This window comes from Cyrtonyx montezumae, unplaced genomic scaffold (genome assembly GCF_038088225.1).
Source record: "Cyrtonyx montezumae isolate F1298 unplaced genomic scaffold, pur_monq_1.0 scaffold_10, whole genome shotgun sequence".
NCBI classification, from domain to species: Eukaryota; Metazoa; Chordata; class Aves; order Galliformes; family Odontophoridae; genus Cyrtonyx; species Cyrtonyx montezumae.
Window position 1 is genome coordinate 43389690 of NW_027071826.1, and position 18974 is coordinate 43408663.

An 18974-nucleotide genomic window follows, 5' to 3' on the forward strand; every position below is an offset into this window, starting at 1 on the left:
GGATCACAAAAACAAATTTCTAAATTTGGATCCCACCATTTGAAAGCTACAGTAACTGCCCATAGCTCTTTTGTCCCTTGGCATCAAAAACACAGTTTGGTAGACAAAAGAATATTCGAGTTAATGTTAAACTTACCAAAGCCAGACAAAAAACGATACCATGTTTTAATGGGCAAAACTCTTCATCTATAATTTCTAAAATTAATGCTTTAAAACCAATTCTTATTGAGGCAAGAACTTATTTTTAGTATGTGTTTTGTACCATGTCTTCTGCAATATTGAACTCACGCTGAATATAGCCATTTGTCAGAGCAGCAACATGAACACTAAATAACATGTCAGATACTTACTTCTTTGCAAGGTTTCTTTCTGTTTTTGGAGAAAAAAGTGGGACCAATAATTTCCCTCAAAAGCTGTAGGAGGAAAAAGACAATATAGTTAAACTATTCCATAGGCAAATTATTTTTATTATATTTATTTTAATTTATTTTTAAATATTATACAAGCCAAAGTATGGTCAGCACATATGAATTGTGTCCTGACAATTATAGTAGAAAACCAAATATTTCTACTTGTAATAGAAATTCTTCTACGAATAATAAAATGTCCAAAGAAATCCTATGTAATACGGGATTTCCTGTTCTTAAGCTTCAAATCCTTTCTTGTTAAAAACATATGGGACAAATCTTTCTGCACATTTCTGAATTCCTAGTCCATCATGTGAGCAGACACAGTGGAGGGAACAGCAAAAACCAGGAAATTACGGACAAAGTAATATCCCATGTGTCCTTTATAGCATCATGCTATTTGTAGATGAGGAGTGAGAAATTCCCAGACCTAGCTGCTGCTTTAGCTGCTCTTGTTCAGGAAGAATGATGAAAGCTGTTACCTGCTCCCTTTCACACAACTCTGAATTCACAGTCTGTCTAGTAATACAAAGCCAAGGAACACTTAGCAGATGTAGAGTACAGTATTGTTTCTTTTCTGACACGAGTCCCCCTTCACATGCACAGCAGCACTGTTCTCACTACTAGCAGCTTGCTCCCTGCCAAGGAAGTGAGAAGAGTGTAAGATGCTGAAAAGGGCTTCTATGGGCTATCTATGAACACTAAGTCCTGTGCAGGTATACAAGCAGGGGATGCATGAAGCCAGCTTTTCATACAGTCAGTATCTGGACATAAATAACTAAAGAAAAATGAAAGAAAAAAAGACTCTTGAAAGTTTTTCAGGTCCATTATTTCTTGGATGGTAGAAGCAAATGTCCTTTAGAAAACATAACAGTTCTCTATTATATCTTTAGGATCTTTTGCAACAGAGAAAATATGAAGGTATGCTATGACAAAAGGCTTCAGTCACAGAAAGCAGGCCAGGCCTACCGACAATTTATATACTTCAGCTCTGTAAGATTCCATTTCCATATGGAAACAAAATGGAGAGAAAAAAGCTCTCACAGTGCTCACAAACTGTATCAGACTCTCCAGACAGTTCCACGCTGCACTGTTGAACATGAGGTAGTATTTGTCACCATGCTGTTTCCTCTGTTCTTGCATGTTCCTAGTGAGCCATGCATTACAGTGAACACATCAGAAAGATGTGTCTGCATGGCTATTGAACAGGCATTGATTACATCTAGAGTTGTGGCTATGTTTTTTTTAAACATCTTGATTTTCATGTTTCCACTTGTTTTATTATTGATCTACTTTTTTATTATAATCTACTTTATTCTTGCTGGGTTAATAGTTCTGCAATTACTGAGTTTTAATCTCAAACTACAAGCACTATATTCAAAAGGGATTTAAGAGTGTGTAAAATCAGAGGATATTTGATTTTTAGGAACCAAAAATATGACTAAAGCATTAATTTAAGTGAGAGTTAGCCTTAAAGCTTGATGTAAATCAAGAAGTCAAAAATGGACAAATATTTTAGTTCAGAACAGACAGTTTACAAAGCTTATTTGTTATCTTTTCAAACTTAAAGTTAGTAAGTCTAAGCAAGTGAAACAGTAATGAAATGTTACAAATTCTCCAGTATTTATATTTACATTAAAAAAGAGGAAGAAGGTGATAATTATCCTGGACCACATGGAGTTATGCAAGGGTTGTACTAAAAATACCTAAGGCTGTGACACCACTTTAAATTAATTTCGCTCATACAATGGGTATTAAAAGAAATATAATGCTGTTTGCTGACTATCTGCCAGTCTGTATCCTGTCAGATGAAACTATTAAAATAATTACATTACCGTAATTATTCTAAGCATTTACTTTATTTTTCTCACATTTAAATCTTTATCGGTAAAGTTATCCTGGCAATTTTCTGAACTATTTCCAGCTAGCAATAGGTTCAAAATCCAGATCCATTAGAGGAAGAATTGGAGTTCTACTATGATTTAATTTGTTATGAATAGACAGGACTTGGATCTAGAGTTGGAACAATGAACATCCTGCCTGTTTGCCAACATATCTTATTTTATGGTTCAGATATTACTCCAAAAATTGTCAGATTTCAAAGCTTACTTAACAGAATGAAATCTTTTTTTCCCATGGTCTCAAGCCTAGCATGACAATTCACAGATTAAATATGTTGATACATCCCAAAATAAAAGGATTGCTTTGCTATTCTACGTTCTACTTTTAGATTTTTATGCTTAAATTCAACAGATGATCCATCCTACAAAACACAATCCTTTAAAGATGAAACCCTATGTATAGTTGCCAAGAAAGTATATAGAAAGTTTGTGGCTGTGTAGGGGTTGACAGTAATTTTCCAGTTGATTGTGAAGATTAATGTTTATAGTGATATATCTACTCACCAAATAACATGAAATCATGTATATTAAAATGTATAGGAACCTGCATTTGGGGTTAGGACCCATGATCTTGGTTACAACAGTGTTTATACAGTGAACAGAGTTAAACTTGATTTACAACAATATAAGTGAGATTAGAAATTGGCTCTAAGAGCCTACAAAATAGTTGAGTACGTTTTTTTATTTTTTTTTCTTCTAGTGGTGCAGTTTAGGTCAGTGATTTAAGAGTAATATGTGCCCTCAAGCAATTAGAACTATATGGTCTGTTAAATGTAGTAAACACAATACAGGAGAAATAAATTTAACTTGTTCAAACTAAAGTTAAGTGAAGTATGCCTTTTAGCAGCTTGCAACATGTTCTTAAAATTAGAACTGTGACAACTGACAATTATTAAGAACCTACTGAAGATATAAAAAAAATGCCATTATCTTAGGCAATGGCAAACTGTGGGTGATGTCATCTCATGCTCCATTGAGAATACAACAGGAAGAGGAATTAGTAAGGTAGAGTAGCTATAAAGTTGTTTGTCAAGTCTGTGTGAAAAATCACAGTCCATCATCTTATATTCAGTTGGGTTAGAACAAAATTGAGCATTCTGTAAGACTGAAGAATTATACTGATTAATATATGCAGGAATAGAGTCTTGTAAAAATCTATTATAATTTGAATGTACTCCAATTCAGCATTCTTTCTAGGAGTTCATTTTAAAAAAAGAAAGTCATCACAGAGCACACACTTAAAGCCTTTTGAAGTTTTTATAACAACAGGAAAAGCTTTTAAAAATTCTATACAATCTCTTTTTCAGGGCTTCCACATTGACATGAGTAGGACACAACACCATGAGCATCTGAAAGATGAAGGCGCTCTGCAGCCTGGAAACAGAACGTAAGTCTATTAAGAAGTATTTCCTGTAGCTAGGGAGAATATTATAATTTTTGTATTTCATCCTAGTTTTACATAGCAGTCCAACAGATCACTAACTACGCATAAAAATTGACAAGTTAGGAAAAAAATCTATTTGTTATGTATTTATTAAATATACAGTTGCACTTAAACTCATGATGAAGGAAAAGAAAATGTGTAATGTTTGATGCTCATGGGAAAGGAGAGAGCAAGACTTGAACTGTATTGTTCAATAATACAATAGAGTTTCCTACTATTTGTCTCAATATATGCATGTTTTCCTTCAAATCATACATAGAGAGGAAAGTGGGCATTTTAGACTTACCAGCACATTGCAGACAGCTGTAGAAGATGAGTAGCAGTGCTGTCAGAAACATGATGCATGCCCTAACCACAGAGATTTTTCTAGTACCCTCCTCTGTTGCAAATGGGCAGTGCTGCTGCCACTTTCTAGGCTCACCTCTTCAAGCCTGGATGCTTTATATACAGAATTCCAGTGCCCTCCCTCATTGCCATGGCTGTCAGAAATTGTAGCAGCAAAGTACCCGCCAAACAGGATCTCCTCTTTATCAAACTCAGCACACCTAAATGCTTTTTCGAAAGAAAAGAAAAAAGGAAACACAAACTTTCTCCAGTGTGTTGTCATTCTTACAAGGCTTTTACAATAATTTCCATTTGTAATATCTCAATCACATTTAACTTAATTTACTGAACAAATCTGATATTATTCCCCAAAGCAATTGCGATCAACAATATGCAAGTTATGTCTGATAAGGAGAAGAACAATATTGGACCAGCACACATAGCAGAAGAAAGAAACACAGGAGTTTTGGAAATGCTGGGAAGACTGCTTGGAGATAAGATGACATGAATGAACAGAGATCTAGATCTTAGATTTTTTTTAATTAGTTCTTATTAACTTTTATTCACTCTTACTGATTCTATTCATCTCTGCATTGCATGACTTTTCAAGTAGAATGATAAACTTGACCTCAGTAAAATGGCTGCCCTTGGTACAAGCACAGGAGCGATACTTCTTTCTTAAGCTTGTAGAGGATCTAAAAAGGCTCTTGAGTAGCATCTTAGCACTGCTATGGGCAGAGAGCAATCTATGCCATAGAACTGGGAAAGCCATTGCACTATGGTATTCTAACAAATGACAAGTTCATCACCTTCACCAACATCAAGAGTAGCACCTGTTCTACAACGCTTAAATCTCCCCACAGTAGAGCCACAATGCTGAAGAGGCAGGATATGTTCATTTAACACTGACACCCCTGAGCTGGCACAATATAGACATAAATTTACTTGCTCAATCTTGTCATTTGTCTATAGCACAGTAATTACTTTAGGAAAAAAATTGCTGAAGTTTCCCAATAAAATAGAAAAGGAACAGATTACCCTCCAATCTTTCAGCCTTTCCTGTTTCACCCATGCAATACTGAAAGTAACTCATTACTTTTCTGGGTTTCAATTGTTATCATTTTGCTTAAAAACTGGCCCCTCATCGTGCCCACAGATTTACCCCTTCTGAGTAATGGGAAGATGCGCAGAAGAGACAGTAAAGATCCTTTAACCTAATTTCAGACCTGACTATATACTTTATTAAAATAAAAATATTGTTGTAATTCAGAAGTCTTTAATTCAAAATGAAGGTCTTCATTTTTTTCCTCCTCCCACCCTCCCCCCTTTTTTCTTTAACCTCCTTTCTTCTAACTGAAGGGTAAAATATAAGGCTGTTGATAATAGAATTGTAACCTCAAACTCCAAAATATCTGCTGAAAACCTTTTACATCTGCCTCATGACAAAACAAAGTAAATGAATAAATTAATGTAAATGAAAACAAACAAACAAACAAAAAAAACCACCAAAAAACTGTTCAGTCAAAAATGACATTTAAGAAAGAATTTAGTATCAAGTGTTGGCAACATCTATGTACTAATCATAGCATATCCCATGATTCAACTGGACAGTGAACTTCTAGTCTTAAAAGCATTCACCTGTCAGATACAAGAATAGTTTAATAACCTTTGACTCTGTGGCACTTAATGCATCCTTTTCTTATATACAGAACCTTTTCACAGATTTCACCTCACTACAGTTAAAATAATTGAGCTTTCAAAATTAAATGCAGTAATGAGAGAATGATCTTTGTCTTCAAGATTGAAATATTGTATGCATCTTCTAGGGAGCTCTCTTCGGAGGTGCAGGAACTTAAAAGCAGCACCTACAAGTACATTCAATCAGACAATTCAAAACTATGGGTCAAGAATAAAACCTTTGCTGTAGGAGTGTGGAAGGTGAGTAAATGCTCAGTAATTGGATTGGCATTTACACGGAACAGCTTTGTAAAAAATACTTTCCCAGCTGTGGATACAGGAAAAGCTATTTTAGAGGCATTCATTCAATTTTGTGGTTTTGGTGTTTCATTTTGCTTTTCTAACAAGAGACTGACACCCTTAATTAATGTTAGTTTTGTTTCCATGTACTCATTATAATTGATTTAGTAATCTCATAACTTCATAACATGTGAGCAGAGATGATACTGGCCATATATATTGCTCAGTACACATTTCTCAGTAGTTAGCTACAGTTTACTTTCCAGCATGATGAATAATTCTGAGAGAATTTGAAATATCAAAATAATGTATGTTAAGCCAAAAGATATATGTATTGAAAGTAAAAATAATTTATATAAATAACAGACTGTTTTGCAAAGTACAAGTTTTGTAGTAGGTACAACTACTTTTATGATACTTCAATGCTTTTAAGATTCCCAAGAAAACATTCCACCTTCAGTAATATACTCCTTTGTGCATCAGTTTAGCAACCTCAAATATGTCTGGATAAACAGCTATGCAATTTTATAAAGCATCAAGTCAAAATACAGCATTTTAATAGTCCTAGATCCCATTCAACTGATTTCCAGTTTTGGTAGCTTGAGTTTGTAAGATCCCTTTGTTCTTTTTGGCTGCAGCTTGATAGCAACCTCACACAGCAACTGTTTTATTTGTGTTTTTCTTTGATTTGCAGTATTCTATTCAAAGTTTAAATCATTTTGAGATATACTATGCTATTAGAAACAAGGCACCATTAAAATCATATTTTAATTTCCAAATTATCCTAGAAGACTGATCTTCAAATAAATGTTGTGGAATATTGATGCTATTAAGAATATTGATGATATTTAAAATATTGAATATTGATAATATCATTTATATTCCATCAATATAACTGTTAAATATATTGGGCAAACAGTTTAAGAATAAGGTGAAGTAAAGCTCTTGAGCATAACAAGGTTATCTTTATTCCATATGAATGAGACATTCGATATTGACTGAAAAGGCAAAAAAAGAAATTTTGTCATTTCTGAGGAAAAAAATAGGCAATGTTTTGTATCATGCATTATGCTATGGAGAGTCATAAGCTGCTCCTGGATGCTAATGGAATTAATGGAAAGGGTCATCTCGAGAAGTTTCTTGGTATAGACTGTCTCAAACTAACTCTATATTTCATATTATCACTGTTTAAGTAGATACATATTTGAATGTATCTGTTACAAATACAGATGTTTGAAATATTTCAGAGAAGGAATTTAATAAATAGAATTGTTGCATGAAATGCATTTTAGGTCAGCTCTGCTGACTAAGCCAAAAACTGTAAAATCCTATTGGGAAAACAGACATTTAGATTATTGCGTCTCTCATTGAAATTTTGCAAATTATTAATCTAAAGAGAATTTTGTATTAGCATAAACTAGAATTTTGTCCTGGACATGGACAAGCAGAAAAAGAACTGAATACCCTTTTATATGAGTTTTGTTGGGAAAAAGTGGGATATTACTGCCTACTCTACCACACTGGAAGGAGTTAGAAAGAAATATTTCTAGGCTGTAAAACACGGTCACATATGACTGGTCTTAGAATTTAAAAAAACAAATTTCTAAGGTAGCTTAAAGGGAAAAATACTGACAACATGGCAAACAGTGAATATTAGATATGATTCTTTGAACAAAGGCCAGAAAATTCAGTACTGTGAACCCATGACTGGAAAGAAAAGAGGAATGCAATGACTAGACCAGCTTGTCAAGTGAGAATGAAATGACAAAGTATCATGTACTCTACCTGTTTTGTCTGCCTGTTACTCCTAACTGTCTTGCACAAAACTAAGTCACATACACCGCTGCTTCTGTAGGCTTAGCTTATTGCACATCTCAGAGGCCCTGTGTGCTTCTCCAAGAAGCTGGCAGGCAATCAAGCAGGCAGATGCTACGTAGCCAGCTGACTGCACTTGCTGCCAAGATACTTTTCCAAGAAACTGACATTAAAATAGATAAATATTCAGATAATGTTCCAAAAAGTGGTTAAAAAAATATCTTTTTAACTGAGAAATAGTGACAAAAAAATTGTAACTATGTCCTTATCATCAGCTTATGTTGCAGCCTCAGAATCCCCTAATATTTATGATGATCCTGTGTGCTTTTCTGCTCTCATCTCTTCAGACACTTCAACTCTCCCCTCCAAGTAGTATCTAGAAGTTCAGTATGATTGTGCCATCCAAGACTAAGCAATCCACCAATCCAATTTTTCACTTTCTGCTATCCTTCTGGTCACCAAAATCAAGATAATTCTTTTCCTTGGCATCTAGGCACTGTTCTGTAATCAGATTATCTCCAAAAGAGATGAAATACATCACCCACAGACCAGAAGAAAAATATCACTGAGTGGATTGTTAGGGCTGACATTCATCTGGTGCCTTCTTTATTGACTTCAGGTATTTGACTACAGATATTTAGATTTGTATAACAATGCAAATTATGCTCTGTTGCAGTACACTGAGACACAGTGGCTAAGGGCACTGTACAAAATTTCATTTCTTGTTTCAAAGTGCATATAGATCGAATTTGAATATAAACTGAAAGATACAGAGTACACATAGAAAAAAAAAAAACATCTATCAATCAGACCACCTTTCCAAAAGTGCTTTTGAAAGGGCTTTTGTACTTGAACAACTGTAAAGTCAAGTCTTTCCCATATACTTGTTTAGAAAAAAGAAAACAAAAAAACCCAACCCCAAACACTAGAAAATAATTTAAAACATATGCTTCTAGAAGTGGTAAATACTTAATTAACTTGCACTTAACTTTTAATTATAATTTGTTTTAGGACAATGGCCTGAGACCTCCCCGTGTTGGCTTTATGCCTCTGGCATTCACTTTGATGAATATCTCCAGTACTATAGCTGTGGGGACCTCAGCTTGTGTCATTCACTCTTAGTACACTGCCAGCATGAGAGGCTGAGAAAGCCTGCCACTCCCAAAGTTCTCTGAAGCATATCTGCAGCCCTGAAGACAGACTTGGACAAAAGATTTGAAGTGTTTCTGGAGTAAAACATTTTGTGAGTGTGTGTGTGTGCATGGAACACAACAAAACAATAAAGCAAGGCCTGCCACGGTGAGAAAGTTTTCAGATAATGTTATCCTGTGCATAGGGATAGATAGAAGGCAAATCCCATTTTCTCTTATCACCTACACAGCTCTGCTACTCCTGAATTCTGTCTTGTTGACTCTATTTGAACCAGTTTGAATTCTGACAACTGAAGTAGTGTGGGCTGGAGAGTTTGGTAACACCTCGTTATGATGTTTGGTCAATTTAGTACTGACAGAAAAACACAGTATGAGCGATACAGCTGTGGAATGAGAAATTGCAACATTTCCCTCCAATTCTATAATTACGAAGAAAATCTCTGCAGAGTATCTTAAAGCCAAGTTTATCTTCTAGTGATTAACTAGCCAGTGGATGAGGACTGGTTCTCTCTTTTCATTTTCGTTTACTTCCAGTAGTGAAAATAAAGGCACTCCTTGCTATTTCGTGACTATTTGTAAGATCTCATATCAAAGTTCACAGACTGATTAGAGTTTATAAGAGTCTTGGTGTGCACCTGTTTTTCTCAAAGAAACATGCTGACATTAATTACATTTTTCTTCCTCTGGATTGTACTCGTATCGAGAATATTTTATCCTAAGACCAAAATTTGGGAAAGCACAGGTAAATGTTGATTCTACTTTTAGGCTTCAGCAATTACTCTGTATTCCTTTTCGAAAGGAATCACAGACATAACTATGAATAATACATCAGCAAATCTGGGCATTTTGACTCCATACAACAACAGCTAAAGAACAGAAAAGCATTTACCATGAGAGCAGCTATAGATAAAATGTGTGTAGCTTAGTTAGAACTCAGTTAATTATGTCACATGAAGAAGCAGCAGCTCAAATTCTCCAACCTACTAGCTTCATAATTGCTATACAGCTGCATTTGTAATTAAGGTTTAAACTGGATTTAGAAAAAAATGAATTTATTTGCCACTTGTTACATCACAGTATTTAATAATTAGTCTTTATTACCAGATATACAATGGAAAGTAAATATACTGTGAACCAGGAATCCATGAAGTACAAGCCTTGACCTTTACTAGTGAGGAAGTAAAATTTCTATTTACACAAATATTAAGAACTGGGAACAGCAAGTCAGTAGCAATAACGTTTACATGTTTACTTTGTCCTTTAATGTGTGTGCATTTTAGAACAGATAGTCTCCAACTGATGCTAATATATCTGATAATATCTCTAAGTGTATACTTTTTGTTTATCTGTTACTTGATACAGTTTAACCTTTTCTGTTTTTTATGCATTTTGATTGACTTGTGGAGTAAGAAGGTATTCAGTTTGTCAAAGCTCTTTGAATGTTGAAACCATGTTAGAATAGATATGACTTATTTAGTAGTGACTTCTAGCTCTTAAATTAGGAAACTTCTATCCAGTTCGAAAGAAATGAAGTTAGAGAGAGAATGAGATAAAGGTGAGGATGAAGAAGCGGGGAGGGATTAATGAAGGCTGCTTCCATATATATATACATATATATTATTATACATATATATACATATATACTATTATACATATATTCTACATATATAGTTTGAAGAACAAAGACCTATACTGCAATTGTTCTATGGCCAAAGAGCACTCACTACCTACAAAGAAAAGTAAAGCAATGCATGCACAGAAACGTATACTCTCTTGAAGAGAGAATGAACAACTTGCATCATTTTTACATCTCTCTCCTTTTGATTAGTACAAACATATCAGCTGGCAACTTGCATTCCAATTATTTACAGCTGCATAGCCCCTCAGTCCAGAGAGCTATGTCATGCCTCCTTCCGTGAGTTGATCATTTAATGTATTAAGACATCACTGCATGGAGAGACTACTGGCAGACATTTTATACTTATTTTCATGTAGAATAAACATGTCAGTATTATGAATTTCACAAAATCTGTCAATTTTTTGTTTTTAGTTTTCACCTTAAGAAGTGCTATAGATTCATATTTGAAAGCTCTGTGTATAATGTATATAATCTATATGCTATTATCAGTTGTGGTTACAGTAACAACAGTTTTTCCCGTGAGAAAGAAAAAAGACCCCACCATCTGAAAACTCTCTGTAAGTAGTTGCACATAATTTTCTAATACTATGAGATACCTAAAAAGATTAAGTGTAATGAAGTATGAAAAATCAGTTAGAAAGTGAGAACTAATAACAATAACTGCCTTGCTCTGGCAGTTTTAATTTTTACTTCATTAGCTGAGTAAAATATATTACTGAACTGCTGCATTGTGCCATGTAGTTATATCTCTAATCCCTCAAACTTGAGATCAGGGGTGTCTTGCATGTGTATCTACAGGGTAAATAGGAAGGAAATGTATTTCAAGGAGCTTAGGTAGGATCCAGACTTAATTATAGTCTAATTATTTGTGAACAAACTGTTGGAAGTACCTACGACTGATTTGCAGTTATTTTAACAGTTTATTTCTTCTAGACTTGCTTTCACTTCAGGTACATGTTCACCACTTCATTTGACCCTAACTTCTCATTGTTTTCATTGTATGAGCAAGGACAAGGAGGAATAACAAAAATATGTGTGTATTTTACATAATTAAAATACAACAGAAACAAAATATCTGCCAAATGTATTTTCTAGGGTGCAATATGCTGATAGTTTCCTAACCAGTCCAATCATTTATTGCTAAATACTTATTAAAGCTTACTGTATACATAAACAAATATCTACATGCCTGTATGTATACGCATGTACATATTGCTCTTTTGGACTTCCATGGCAAGTCCAGAATACTGTGTTGCAGTCTCACTGATGGCAACTATATAGAACTGAAAGTCTTTAACAATCTGAGTGCTTAATACAGCTTAAAGCAAGGGAATAAAATTCAGTACCAGATTTCGTTTCCATTTTGCAATGTATGATGTCAATAATTCCATCTCATTTAATGTCACAGTTGTTGCCAGCCCTGTGACTGCTGAGCAGTTTACAGTGCACCTGACTTTGTTTCTCAGGACACCAACAGTAGAATACTGGCTTTTTAAGAACATGTGGCATGAGAACTTGAAATTGCCTGTGGGAAATCTGGCAAGTTGAGCTGCTTCCATATTTACATAATTTAATTAAACAAAACTAGTATTCCCATGTGTACAGGTATATTAAGCTCTGTGATAAAACTCCTATGCACTTCAAAAATACTTCTCCATAAGTCTGTAAAGTAGTGGAAAAATTATTTCTGAATTGTTTCTACATTCTGCTACTTTCCAAAAAAAAGAGTAAGAGGAACTTAAGCTTTTCTTTTATCATCTTTATCTATCTTCCACATATTTCCAGGCAGAACCCAGTTTATTTGAGCTCCTTTGATCTTACCTACCATGTTTACACATACTTTCACTAACTACTACAACCCTTCACTGTGTGTGTGGTGGACTGGGGCCTTTGTAAATATGTAGATTCAAAGGAATGTCATGTATTCCTCACATCAACCAAGGATGGTGGATAGGATATGATGCTCATATTTCTGGTTACTTTGTGGTTTAGCAGCCTCTGAATCTTTAGTAAACAAGCACTGTGATGTCAGATGTTTTATACAGAGTTAAAAATTATATAAAGACTTACTTTGTTCGAGTTATGTTTTTTCCTCCTGCAAAAACCACAAATACACATGCAAGAGACTTTATTTTTGAGCATCCTTTCTGTATTGTTAGGCTTCACATAGGAAGCTGGCTTTTGTGCACATCCTTGCTTTGAGGACTAAGCCAGATTTAGTTTCAAACAGCACATTCCACTTCTACAAATCACTACTGCTAGCCTGTCTTCTGCTGAGTCACTTTCATAATCTTTTTTGAATTTCTTCCAGGAACACATCAAGAAACAAAACTATACATGTGCCAAGTTATGTCACCAAGACAAAAAAGATGTATGCCATACGGATCTTTTTTAGAGAATTTCTGTTCTATAAAGACCACTTGTCCTGGTTGCAGGCAAAACACCAAAAAGCAGGCCAACACTGCTGCATGTTAGAAGCACACTTAGAGCCAGGCCACGTACTGGGAGGAATCACTGCCTTTGTAGCATAGCAGGGGGGGCAAGGTATAGCCCAGACAGATGGCTGAATGAGGCTGAGGGTTATTCTGTACCCTTCTTATGAAGAAAGCCATAAAGCTGTTTGGAGTTGGCTGGAGGGCAGATGCTGCTTGGTGTTTGCTGAGTGTCAGCTGGCGAGACTGTATATTGCTGGAAGGTTGTAGTGCTGTTGCTGTACACTGGTTAGTTGGTGGGTGGCAAGGAATTATAATGTCTGTGGTTGCATATATTATTATCATTGCATTTTTTTTTCCATTTACCTCTTCCATTTTAGTAAGTAGTTTTTATTTCAACCTATGAGTTATCTCCCTCATCACATTTGGGGAGTAGTGAACGAACTATGTTGTACTGAGTTGCCTGGGTTAAATAAACCATATCATTATTAAGCGTAATAGAAGCGTTGAGGTCAAGGCCTTGCAGATTGTGTTTGACAAGCAGGAAGCATTATGGTAGGCCTTCTTGCCATTGTATTTAATTGTCCCCTGGGTAAGTTTATTCCTCCTATAGGCTAGCTTATAAAGAATACCAGGATTAGTCAGAAGAATATTGCTGATAAAGACAGCCTTTTTCCAGAGCTTTTAAACGTCTCTGAGGAATAATGAATTCAGTCTGCTGAAGATAAGGACTGGGACATGGAACAGGATTTGAAATTGTATGGGTAGGCAGCACGGACAACATAGGATATGCATGATGTACTAGATTGGTGAGGAGGTTTTACTTTATCTCAGTGCAAACATGATAAACAATCCTGGCCATTCTCATGACAATATGTGCTCAAGACAATTGTTATTTATACAATCTTCTCTAAGTCAAATAGGGAAACCACTGGACTGCTCAAAGGCATACTGCATGAAGATTCTTTCTAATGTCGCAGATAAAAACAGACTACAATTCTTGTTGGCAGGGATACAAATAAAAAAGTATCTCAGTAATGAGATAAATACAATTCACCACTTTAGAATATCCTTGAATGCTTGAGGATTTGAACTATTTATTTCAGTGTTCTCCAATGTACACAAGTATAGCAACGTACAAATAGATGTTAACTCTGGGTTTTGGATCGTCAGTTAGATGCAGTGCTGTTCTTTCCATGTTTTGATTTCACATGTGGATTTAGATAGATTTTCTGTTCTATCAAAAATAAATAAATAAATAAGCAATTCACTCACAGCAAGGAGGGGAGAAAGAAAAATTCACATTAAACTATGTGCTGTTAAGCGTCAGTATCTAAACTATCCACTTATTCAAGAATAGTGATTAATACAATACCTCAGTTGTCTTCCACAGATAGAGATGTGAAAAACCTTCAAGGCAACTCTTTCTGCATCTGACAACCATGATGATCCACTGATGCAGAGTTGAATGCTTTGGTGAACTAGGAATTCTTTATCTCCCATAAACAAATATGCTATCGTATCCAACTGTAGCAATACAAAAGAAGAATGACAGCACAAGAATTTTAGAAAATTACCAAGGCTCTTTTAACAAGGCAATTCGAAAGCCCTTTTGAATCATGACCCTAACAAGTAATCATTGCTTTTGCCAGGATCAACTGTCCAAGATATGCCAACAGGTTACTATCAGCATCCCACTGAAAGTCTCAGCACTGAGCTAAAGCATTTCTTGTGTTCGTCAACTGAAGAAAATTGAACACAATTTTCTACTTACATTACGAAAAAGTTGCTCTAGTATTCCACCACCTACTCAACACCAGAGTTCTAATGATATCAGTGCAAAGAGAGGCAATTCAAAGATATCAAGAATTTTCTGAGGTATAATTCTATTCTTTCTAATATGATAAGCTAAGATTTTGGTGACTATCTGTGAGACTTTGATATCTGATACTGAATCTGTTCTCAAGCTTACCTAGCTTGACAGGCCTGATTCATGTAAAGCCAAGAACACTGATACTGACTTAACAGAAATATTAACAGTGAAAATACTTTAATCATAGCTCTAGTAGCTTGTTTGAAGCTTGTGTGGAGTGAAACACTCCCATGAGTATGTCTCTCTCTTCCCAAGGACTATGTCGACTCTTCAGGCTGTCTCACCATGCTTTAGAACATAAGGCTAAATGGAGATAACTTAATTATGAGCTTATTTAAACACTGAAACACCTTACAATCCCCACCTCACTTAACCTGAGTTTTTCTGGAGAAAATAAAAATAAAATAAAAAATGAAATAAAATAAAATAAAATATAAAATAAAATGGGACTGCAACACTTTCTCCACCCACAACACAGCCTTTCCCCTAAGGGCAAGTTTGTCCTCCAGCAGATCTCCCTTGAGGCCCACTATTCTCTAGGTAGTCCTCTCCACCTTCCCACAGCTTTTACCTCAGAGGCTCAAAAATGTCATACCTGCTTCCCATTCTTCTGGAGGACAACTCTTTAAGTTGTGCATTAGGGGATTTCCTGACAGAAGTTCAGCGAAGCAGGCGCTCTGGGGCACAGCGGGCCTCCTCAGCCCTTGTTAGTATTCAAGTGGCCCGCAGGGAAAGCCCGACCCCTGCGGAGCGGCGTCCGTGGGGCTGCGGCTGCGCGGCGGGAAAAGCGTTCTCTCCCTTCCTGCCACCCGGGCACCATAAAACAGGCTAAATTGTAGAAAAGAGTGTGAGATTAGTACTTTTCCCCGCTGTACATTGAAAAAAAATTGGTTGGGGTCTGTGGACTGACGTGGCTTGGTGGACATTTTGTGTGGCTTGTATTTTTTTCTTTCTTTTCGTGGGAACTGCAGAGAGATCACGGGGGAAGCACATTAAGGTTAGTCTTCAAATTTACCTTCCCTCCCTGTGCGCTGAGAGGATCGATGTTTCCTCAGAAGGAGAGGAGCTGCCTGAATATGGATTTGTTTCCGTAATCTCTTGGGGAAATTTCTGACCATGGGTGGACGAGCAAGGCTCTCCCATCAACTGGCAGAGGCAGCTGTGCTCTGGGCCTTCAGCTGCAGCTTGTTAGCTGCTTTCTAGATGCTTCCTCTGCAGTCAGTGGTTGCCATTTTGTGTGCATGTACCTGTGGTCAGCTTGAGCTCCCTGAAGCCGTCTTTTGTTCTAAGGGATTCAAGTATTCTGCAAAGGGACTGTGTGCGTTCTGGCTTGTTACCACGTGCAGCAAAGTGAAAAATAGCAGGTAAGCACTGGGCAGTGCTGTAATCCATCCTGGTAAAAGCGTCTGTCTATGATACTGGCCTGTGTGAGCTGAGTCTGCTGTTTATTTTTTATGTCTGTTGCATGCTTTGTCACTGCCTGATGCGCTTCTGTAGTTCTGCTCTGCAAGCATGATAACAACCTGACTGAGTATAACAAATTTTACCACAGTTGTTTTAAAATTGGTCGTGAGTTATGAGAATTTCTCAAAAAAAGCCACTAAACCATTAAGCTCTGTCATTTAATAATGTGTTACAGCTGTTTATAACCCGAAGGGCACTGCATCCTTTTTGTGAACAGAAGCCTTATCTGTTCTTGTTTGTTCGATTTGTTTTGAGCCTAAGTCTTCTTTTTTGGTAGCCTGCAATTTTGAAACAACTTATGGTGGTATGTTACAGTGATTAAACTAAAGTGAAAAGGTTATTTATATCAGTGCAGTTTATCAAACTGAACTCTGTTATGTGATGCCTATATATATATTTTGTTTTTGCTTGCTCAACCATTGGTTATCATTTTTCTTAAATTCTTTGCTGTAATTTATTCAAAAATTCTTATGCTTTTCTTTAAAATTGTTTTACCTGTGTGGTGTCAGAAAAAGTATTGTTTGTAACTTAAATCAAGCATGTTAAGATGCTATGTTCTCTTGAGCTCTAGGCCAAGAATAGAAAATGAAATTATCTACATTTTTGTTTTGTAGACTAGTCTACAGGGTAAAATTGTCTTGTCTATCTGTGCAATTCAGGATTCTAAGTATGCTAATAAACTCTAGTGTCACCTTTATATCAAGAAATTCTTTGTAATTGTAAATGTTTACTCATAGGTAAGTGTCCAGGACTTCAGTTCCGCAATCGATATGTAGTATGTTTACTCGTTGCTAGCACTCAGTGAGTCACCATTTAGTATTTGCATTCAGCGATGATATTAATCATGCTAGATTGTGATGTCTCTTCAAGTTTAGTTCAGCTTTCTTATGCTACTAGTCTAACAACCAAGTGTATCTCATCTTATACCTATTATTTGTCCAGAAAATGTATTTGGATTTCTGTAGATTTTGTTAGGAGTAAATTGAAGTCACTGGAGCAGAGCAGGTGTGGAGATGGCATCTTTTGGCAGTGCTTCTTTTGGGCATTTGCTTGAATTGTTTATAGGAGAGCTTTCAGAGTATAGGTGATGTCTGATATAAGAACTGATTAAAATAAGTTGGATTTTTTTTAATTTATTTTAATATTCAGTAGATATTACTGGATCTGAGCTAGTTCCCCTCATATTTAAAAATAAAGGATGCTGTGTGTGTAGAATATTACTCTATTTAATATTACTGGTTATCAGGTATTATCTAGGCAACTATATATTAGATGTACCCTTTAAAGACTCTGTGGCTTGAAGTAACTTAGGTGATTTGTGAGGATGGAAACATTGTTTTTTTCCTACAGCACTATAAGTAACTATATCCAGGGGCCATTAATAAAATCACTTTATTTTTGATGCGTGGAGGAACTTTCAGTATTTTACTCATAAAGTCCTATCTGTGTGTTATTGAATAATATCAGTCTTCAAAGATTGCTGTTAATTTTGGGTTTCAGTTCAGCATGTCTCTTATGGATTCCTGTTTTTATAATTTTCACTTTTATTTACTTCGTATTACAAATGCTAGAAGTAAAAGTAGTGGGTAAAAAAAGAAAAATCTAAGAACCATAAAATGGCTGAGATGGGAAGGAACCTCAGGGTCTATCCAGCCCAACCCCAAATCAAGCACAGGCATCCAAGTACGCCACGTTTGGGTGGCATCTGAATATCTCCAAGACACTTTGCAGCCTCTGGGCAACTTGTCCCAGTGTTTGGTTGCCTGCACAGTGGATAATTGCTTTCAGAGGTTCACACAGAACCTCCTATTTTTTTTAGTTTGCGCCCATTGCCTCATGACCTGTTACTGGGAAGCACTGAGCAGAGCCTGGCTCCGTCCTCTTAGCACTCTTCCTCTGGGTATTTATATACATTGATAAGAACTACAGTGATCCATATCTTGTCTAGACTGAATAGTATCAGCTCTCTCTGCCTTGTGGTGAGATGCTCTTAGTTATCTCTGTGACCCTTCATTGGGCTCTTCCAATGTGTAAATGCATCTCTAGTACTGGTGAGCCACTATTCATGGGGTGTTTTATTGGAGGTGAGGGGAAGTGATGCTGGCAACGCTCCTTCTAGTGCAGCACAGAGCACTTTTATCCATCTTAGCAAGGGTAACTGGGTCATGTTTGACTTTGGTCTCCACCAGGATTCCCAGATTGGTTTCTGCCTGACTGTTTTAGCTGGGTGGCCTGTACCAGCAGAGGTTGTTCCTTCCCGAATTAAGGACTATGCTTTTTGAACTTTATGAGATGCCACCTCATTTCTTCAAGAAGCCTGTCAGTGTCCCTCTGGGTAGCAGCAGGGTTCTCTGATGTATCAACCACTCTTCCAGTTTTGTGCTCTCTGCAAACTTGCCTGAGGGTACACTCTGTCCCATTGTCCTAATGAATAATCTTCTAATGAAGGAGTTAAACAGCTTTTCCTGGAAATGTCTCAGACAAAGCACCACTTTCCTTTATGTCAGGTATTCTGTCTGGATTTAATTATTTAATATTATTTTGATT